This window comes from Lygodium microphyllum, chromosome 11 (genome assembly GCF_053477565.2).
Source record: "Lygodium microphyllum isolate KBCC chromosome 11, Lygodium_microphyllum_v1.1.10, whole genome shotgun sequence".
Lineage (NCBI taxonomy): Eukaryota > Viridiplantae > Streptophyta > Polypodiopsida > Schizaeales > Lygodiaceae > Lygodium > Lygodium microphyllum.
The window spans coordinates 2,736,978-2,745,008 of NC_141145.1; the positions used below are offsets into that span (position 1 = coordinate 2,736,978).

The following is an 8,031-nucleotide window of genomic DNA, read 5'->3' on the forward strand; positions in this document are numbered from 1 at the left end:
TATTTATAGTGGATTAGAGAAGAGGGCTTGTGGTTGAGAAGTGGAGCTCTTTGTGGAGGGGGATCTTGGAAAGATCAGTGATCTGATGCTCAGATCATAAATCTGATGGTTCCATTGGCTCCGAAAGAGGGGGTAAAACCCTAAGACACTTGGTTAGAAAGCTCTTAGTTAACTCCTTCTTTTCTCTGTTCGAAGTGTTGTTTTTTGTCTGTAGACTGCGATCGCGGCACGTGCGATTTCGCAAATCCCTCTATTTATTTTTTACATGGTTGATTCAATGTATCAAACCTATGTTCTCCCAACATACTCCCTCTTCTTCACACCCTTTTCTTTATGACACTCACATGTCTTGATTTATGACCTTTGTATCTCTTTGTGCTGTTTGCTCAAATCATAGTAATTAACAAGTCCTTTGCAATTAGCATTGCCACACCACCTATACCAATTAATAGAGAAAAAAGGCCAAGAAATACCTGCTACTCCTTGATAAAGATTGAGGGTCCCACACAATCATAACACCTAGGGGCTTTAACCCCTAGCCCTACCCCACTTTACAAACTCAAGGCCCCTCAAGGGTAGGACATCTCAAGAACATTGGTAGACATGTCACCCTAAGCTTTGCATCACACCTCCTCGAGCATCAATTAGATCTTCGAGTGTGAGAAAATATTCCAAGCTTTCTTGGGGTTCCTAAACTCCTAGTTGCATTGGCACATGCACAAAAGTGAAAGAATGTAAATGATGTATGTAAGTGAGAGAAGGCCTCTTTAAGCAAATGTAGAAGGAGAGTGCCAAAAAAAGGCTATGTATAAAAATTGGAAAGTGAATGCATAAGCTCATTCTTGTGGTGTGCAATCTTGTGAGCTTCTTGCTTATTATTTGAGAGAGAGTTGAAGAGAGAGAGAGAGAGAGTGTGTGTGTGTGTTTGTGAGAGAGAGAGAGAGAGAGAGAGAGAGAGAGAGAGAGAGGGAGAGGTAGAATGAGGGACTAGTTGGATAAGCTCTTGCTTCTCCCTCCTCCTCCTCCTCCTCTTCTCATTTTTATTATTTATGGAGCTTGCATGGCGATTGAGGGAGAGGAGGTGGACTTTTTTTGACTCGTGTTACAAGGATCATGGAGTCGTTGATGAGCCTTCCATGAATAGACTACAATGAGAAGGTAAATTCGTGAGTTTGTTCCCCTCCTTGGAATAGTTGCAATGGTTAGGTTAGAGGTAGCCATAGTTGCACTACTTGAAACGCTTGAAATAATAAGAATTTTGTAAGCCTGATGGTCTATTGTGTAAGAGCCATGGCATATCTTCAACAGTTTCCCTTTGAATGAGATTGGCAAAGAACTTGCAGCCTGGATAAAAGAAAGAAAAGGAAGAAGAGGAAGCTCCACTTGAAATTATAAAATTTGTCATCCATCAAGAACGGCATGTTTCGCTTAAACATTGTGAAGAATATTGGACATTAGTCTTCGAGCAAGAAGATGCAACCTCCCTCTTGTCATAGTCAAACAAATCCCACTCCACCTAATACTAGCCATGTTTTAATAAATTGATGGAAGCTATGTTGGCTTTCTTGCATGCGTAGAAACCTATGAACTCCCAATCCTTCTACGTTGGATTCACCATTTTGATGTAATTACCTTTTACTTTTAATACAACCAACACACATTTCATTTAAAGAAAACAAAAAGAAGAAAAATAAAAGGAAAAAGGGTAGTGTAGATCCGTGTTGTATGGGAAATTCCCGCCAAGTGAGAGTTCCATGCTAATAGCAACACTAGAGAGAGAGAGAGAGAGAGAGAGAGAGAGAGAGAGAGAAAGAAAGAAAGTTATATTAGCGTCTTCTAAAGACCAAAACTGGCCTATGAGACAAACTGTGATACAACTGATGAGGTCCAGCTATCCAAAATAAAAGTGTTGAATGAAAAGCTAAAAACTGGAAACTGAAAATACGGTGATATGAGTGTGATAAGTGTTGTGTATGTGTATGTGCATATGTAGCTCTGGTACTCAAGATAATGGCTACAAAAGGGGAACAAATGTTGGCTGTGATAGGGGAACAACTGTCGGCTATGATAAAGTGGTGCGATGTGTATATGTAATAGATGCACGGAGATATACTATCCTGGGATGTAGTAGCAGTCGTCGAAGTTGCTAATAGCAGGTGATCCCTCCTGGATGCAGGATGTGGTACATCGACGGTGGAGAAAGAGCAAACTGGAGATCTGAGGTCCAATGTGTCGAGTGTCGTCGGATCTCAGTCTGGTGTCGATGTAGATCAAGAATCCTCCGGATCTCCTGTCAGTGTGGCTGTGGGGTATGAAACCCATGGATCCTCGTGCGGCATTGGGTACGCTGGTCCTCAGCCTGCTGTAGTGTGAGCCTGGAGGCCTGGCTGGAGGCTGGTACAGTAGCTCTCACTCTGTCTGTCTGAAAGAATTGTGTAATAGTCGTCTGGGTGGGCCCCTCTCTGACTGGGACCCGTTGTGTGCTCTGCTCTCTAATGTGCCATGCCTCTCCCAGAAAACGGCCAAATGATCTCTGATCCATATCAGTCATACATCCCTGAAGTGAGCTGCTCAATGTGTATCTAGATCTCAACTCTGAGTATGCCGGGCATCTAAGAACAAAATGCTCCTCACTCTCAACCTCTGATCTGCAAAGGGGGCATATCCTCTCCTCCCGTGGGATGCCATTGGCTCTGCCACTCTCAATCATAAGCTGATGTGATGATACCCTGAGCTGTCCAATAAGAACTCTCAATCGATGTGGCATATAGATCTGCATATATCTCGGAATCTCTATGAATCCCTACTCTGATATGCTCAAGAACTGTGTATAATAATGTGCCATCTTCGGTGGCAGTGGCTGTGCAGGGTTGACCCATGTCCTCTGTATATAAATATGCCATATCTCTTGTCTGATGACTCTGTTCCTCTGAGAGAGAGAGAGGGTGTAAGTGGGAGCCTGAGTATCATATAGAAGAGGTGGGAGTCTATCAATGTCCAGCCCATGTCTGTCAAACCAAGCTCTAGTCTATGCATACCATGATGTGGTATCCCCCGCTCGAGCCATCTCCTGAGATGCCATATATGCTCTGTATGCAATGCGATCTCTGTCCATATCCTGAAATCTATGTAGGAAGCAGACTGTCTGAAATAATGCCTCGACTAGCATGGGCGGTGTGGCAAGCTCTGCTCGCACAATGTCATGTGGGACTGAGGCCTTGCTGCGAATCAATCTAGATATCATGATCACCTGAGGTCTCTCCATCAATGTCCATACATAATCGGCAAGGCCTGGCCCCCATATAGCTGCTCCATACATCAGTGCTGGAGTGACTAGAGTATCAAAGAGCCACCCCTTGGTGCGGGGCTCCTGGAAATGTGCCTAATGACACTGTCGCTCCATAAGAGCCAATGCTGAGTATCCTCTAGTGAGGCAATCACGAGCTGCCTATGTCATCGAGAAAATCCCTGAAGCTGCTGTAAAGGTGACTCCGAGAGAGAGAGAAGGGGAGTCAAACCAGCTATAGCAAAGAACTCAAAAGGAAATGGCTTTAGCAAAGTGGGAGGAGTAGAAAAAAGGGTGGGCAATAAGGCCATCGTAATGCTGGAGGTGGAAGGAAAACTGGGCGATAGGGGTGATGACAACCCATGCATTGCATGGAACAAAGAAGGCTAGTAGCAACTAATCATCGCGACCACCTCTCACACCCTCATCTTCTTTCACAGATGGCCTCCTCCTCCTCACTTGCCCACTTGCCTCTCTCACCCCTTCTTGGTGCCTCTCCCACCATCTCTCCACCATCACCTCCCTTGCCCTCTCCCCCTCTGGCCTCACCTTTGCTTTTAGTTCCTTTAATCACTTAGTGAGGCTCTTCTCCTATCTAGTTTTTTTTTCCCATCATCGCCCTATATTTTTTTCGATGAATCTCTAATGGCAATTCAGAAGAACTATGCTCATTCTATATCTTTCCTTCACAAAACTTCGTTTTGTGGAAACACATGTAGATCTATATTCACAGCATGCAAATTTTGGAACAACATTGTGTTGCATTAGATGTTTACCAACTATGACTATTTCTCTCTTTACTCTCTGAGTGCTTTCAGGAATAGCAACATTTGTTTCATAAAATGTCTATTTTCTGGAAGTATATGCAAAATTATTTATGGAGATAATGATATATGAGAGAAATGCTTTCATGCATTGAAACATTTCACTCACAAAATATTTTTTTTTTTGGAAATCTATGCAAAGTTCTTTTGTGGACACAATGTTGCACCAAATGTTTCCCAACACTAGTAGTCTCACTCTTTACTCTCTAAATTCTATCAGACATTGCAACATTTCATTCAAGTTCTTGTTTTGTGGAACTAAATGCTTCTCTATGAAGATTTCTATTCACATCATATAGATTTCTTCAAAGACGCTACATGGCATGAGATCTTCTCTAGCAGTCACAATTTCATTCTTTTGTCTCTTCACACCTTCAAACTAACACAGGATTGCATGAATTTTACCATGGCATGAGTTCATGGCTCAGAGCCTCAGAAACAAGATCACATTAATTTTTATTATGTTAACCAATTTGTTTGAATCAGGATGGCCCTTGTCCATTGCAGAGATTAAGTTGCAGAGTGAGTGTTTCTCATAGCCTTCCTCTTTTTTTTTTCTCATATGGAGAGTTCCAAATCACTTACTCACTTTACTTTGCCCATCCATGCCATTTCCTTCAGTTCCATAGGCTCTTTGCTTGTAGCAGGAGGAGAGGATGATGGCATCAAGATTATCAGTACCATTGACAGCTCTATTGTGCGAGTCCTTAATGGCCACAATGCACCTATCATTAGCCTTGCACTTGACCCCAAAAATGAGTTTTTGGCATTAGCTCTGCTAGTAGTGATGGCTCTATCATGTGCTGGTGCCTCTCATCTATCAAGAAAATCCACACATTGTACCATGCTACACCCTGGGAGGAATGAAATTTCTTGGCATCCAAAGGGAGATGTCTTGGTAGTTCTTGGCACAAAAAATGGCATGTATGTGATTATGTATGATTGGGATACAGGTGAAAAGGTCTTCAACCTCAAAGGTGGGCATTCAGCTTCAGTTGGCTCATTAGTCTGGTCACCAAATGGCAAATACCTTGCAACCACATGAGGTGACAATCAAGTCATCGTATGGGATGTGGATAACATGCAAGACATATATTGCCAGAAGTTTGAATCTCAAATGTGCAGCTTAGTGTGGAGACTGAAAGGAAATGCTTTAGCCATTGGTGACTTGGATGGCAAATTTGTATTTGGGAACCTATTATTCCATCTCATATGACCCTACCTAGTAGTGATGCTAGTTTGCCTTTAGTTATTGATAGATAAGTGATGCTGCACTTCAGTGATGATGGGGAGGATGCAGAGTAGCTTCACAGTGAGGAAGAAGGTGGATCTTCACCTGATAGAAGACCCAATTCTCCGTCAAATCTTGATTTAAGAAAGAAGGAAAAGAGCAAAGGTCATGATAGGCTCCAACAGTCATTCTATAGTAAAGCTGAGGCTCCAGAGTAAAAACATAAGCTTCTCATCTGGAGTCACTATAGGTGGAACCTAGTGCCTGCATTACAAAATCCTTTTCAGCCTTGCTCTACTATGCCTAGTTCAGGCAAGCCCCATTTTCTTTTTTACAATCTCATAGGCAGCATCACCAGTTGTTAGAATGAAGAGTTGTCACACATAGAGGTGCTTTCTCCCTTGCAATGTTCTCATAATCAGATGCGTGATGATCATTGATCACAATAGTCAAACCAGGCTCTACTGCACCATTGATTTTGTTTGGTGATTTGTAGGTGGAGTTTCATGATGCAGGGAAAGGGGTTCCTGTGCCCTCAATGTTAGACTATTTTGGCTTCAAAATGGCTGCTATGAATGATAGTGGTTGCATTTTTGCATCTCATAGGAATGGGGAAAATAATCCAAGTACCATACTTTATCTACCTGTTAGTAGCTGGGCAAACAATAGTGAGGTCCACCCATTCGATTTCAATTAACTTTTTGTGCAGTAATGTCTACTATGCTTCTCATAAATGAATGATGCAATGATAAGTTTTCTTGGTAATGATTCAGTGATCAATGCGGCTTACACCAAAGGAGGAGGCAAGGCATTAGCTCTTGGATGTGGATGGGTAGATGTCTCAACTAGTCTCCACCACATCTGACTATTTTTTGAAGGTGGTTTGCATGTGCTGCCTCATTTTCAATGTCTAAAGTATGAATATGATCTTGAATAAAGCTACTTGTGACTTGGCTTGATTGTTATTCACTATTGTCATTTGTATGTTGTAGACTTCCTTGCTGTCTTTGGTAGGACTAGTGGTCACTATGGCAAGTGAGAAGGAGCTTCTCCCTATTGTTCTACATGCAAGCTCTCCCTTGTCTTGTGACCAACAGGTAGATGCACCTTATGTCAAGCATAGTCGTAACACTATAAATAATTGTTGTCTTGGTGTGTGATGAAATTGCATGATTCTTTTTCTCTGATTGTGTATTCATTTCATGTGATGCAATTCGAAATATTCAATGTGGCAAAATAATAGAGAAAAGTGTTGGAAGGGCCATTGCCCTTGAGTTCTTGCTCTCACCTTACTTGGCTGGGTTTTAGCGACATTGGTTTTCTTAGCTCATATGATTCCAAGGTGCTAATTATTGGATCCATTCCAAAACTGATCATTTCTAGATTTTAAACTTGAGCTCTTTTAGGCAATGAGAAAGTTTTCTGGTAGATTGGATAATGAGAAAGCATATATATGTGCATAGAGACACTATTGAGCCTCTTTCTATTTCTTGTGCAGGTCTTTCTTGATGCTTATTTGTGCTGTCTTAAAGGGCTTTGATGCAATGTTCAATACTCTTGAAGAAAAGCTAGAAAAGTACTTGAATCGGTGGGAGGAATATTTTTGAACTAATTGCTTCACATCTCTAGTTGAATCTTCAGTTATTAAAAAGGTGTGCAACTAAACTACAAGCTTGTTATCACTCTACTTTCCCATTTTTTAAGCTACAATTAAACTTTGTGCATGGTTATGCTTTCTTATGCCAATATGTACTGGTATAGTGTTTGGTCAGGTAGTTTGCTCGAATTTACAAGCTTTTCTTTTCTCAATAGAATTCTTCTTTGCTTAAGAAGGAGACACATCATCTAGACATTGTATCAGAAGAGTAGCAATTGGATGCAAAACAACTTGAATAAGTTCGTAGTGAGCTACACAGTGTATGCTAATGTTTTATATTCAAGGCCAGACGTGCACCTTGCAAGTTTCACTATATACATATGACTACACATGATTTCGTTGTGCTTTTCTCAAACACTCTGGCTGGTATATGTGTGATAGGCTGGGAAAGAGTCAGCAAGAATATGCAGGGAGCTGCGCAACTTGGAAAGATTTTTAGCTATAAAGAAACAACATGAAGATGCTCTGTAGGATGCTATAGTGTAGCTTAAAGGTGAGAAGCATCATGACATGCTAGAAGGTACAAATTTCTGACATTTTATTATAAGCCATAGTTTACATAAGGGTTGCAGACACATGGGTTTTGTGAGGCTTCTGTCTTGGAGTACATAGAGCTTTGGATGTTGAGAATGAAGTTGATGATCAGTATAGCAACCTTGGAAGTGAGCTGGGGAGAGAGAAAGATGAGAGAGAAGACTACAGAAGAGAGAAGAAATGCAAAAGTGAGAGAAAGAGAGTGATGAGGAGAGAGAAATACTAGAATAGGAGAGAGAAAGACATGAAAGAGAAAGAAGCCATTGAAGCTAAGAGCAAGGTGAAGAGGAGAAGGACAATACTGTATTAATGTGTCAAAGATGAGAAAAAATTTACATGTCCTCTCCTTTTATAACAATATCAGTGTGACATGGCATCAATATTATTTACACACTAAATCCCTATTCTTCCCAGCTTCTTACAATCCATCCCATCCCAAAGGTTTTTGCTCTCAGTTAGTCATTATCACATACAGGTTCTATTGGAGGGAGGGAATATC

General features: G+C 41.3%; 1 pseudogene; it reads left to right on the top strand.

The window, feature by feature from the left end:
- The first annotated feature begins 1,150 nt into the window (after positions 1–1,150).
- LOC148028491 (protein ENHANCER OF LHP1 1-like) lies at positions 1,151–7,469 on the top strand (annotated as a pseudogene).
- The last annotated feature ends 562 nt before the right edge of the window (positions 7,470–8,031 follow it).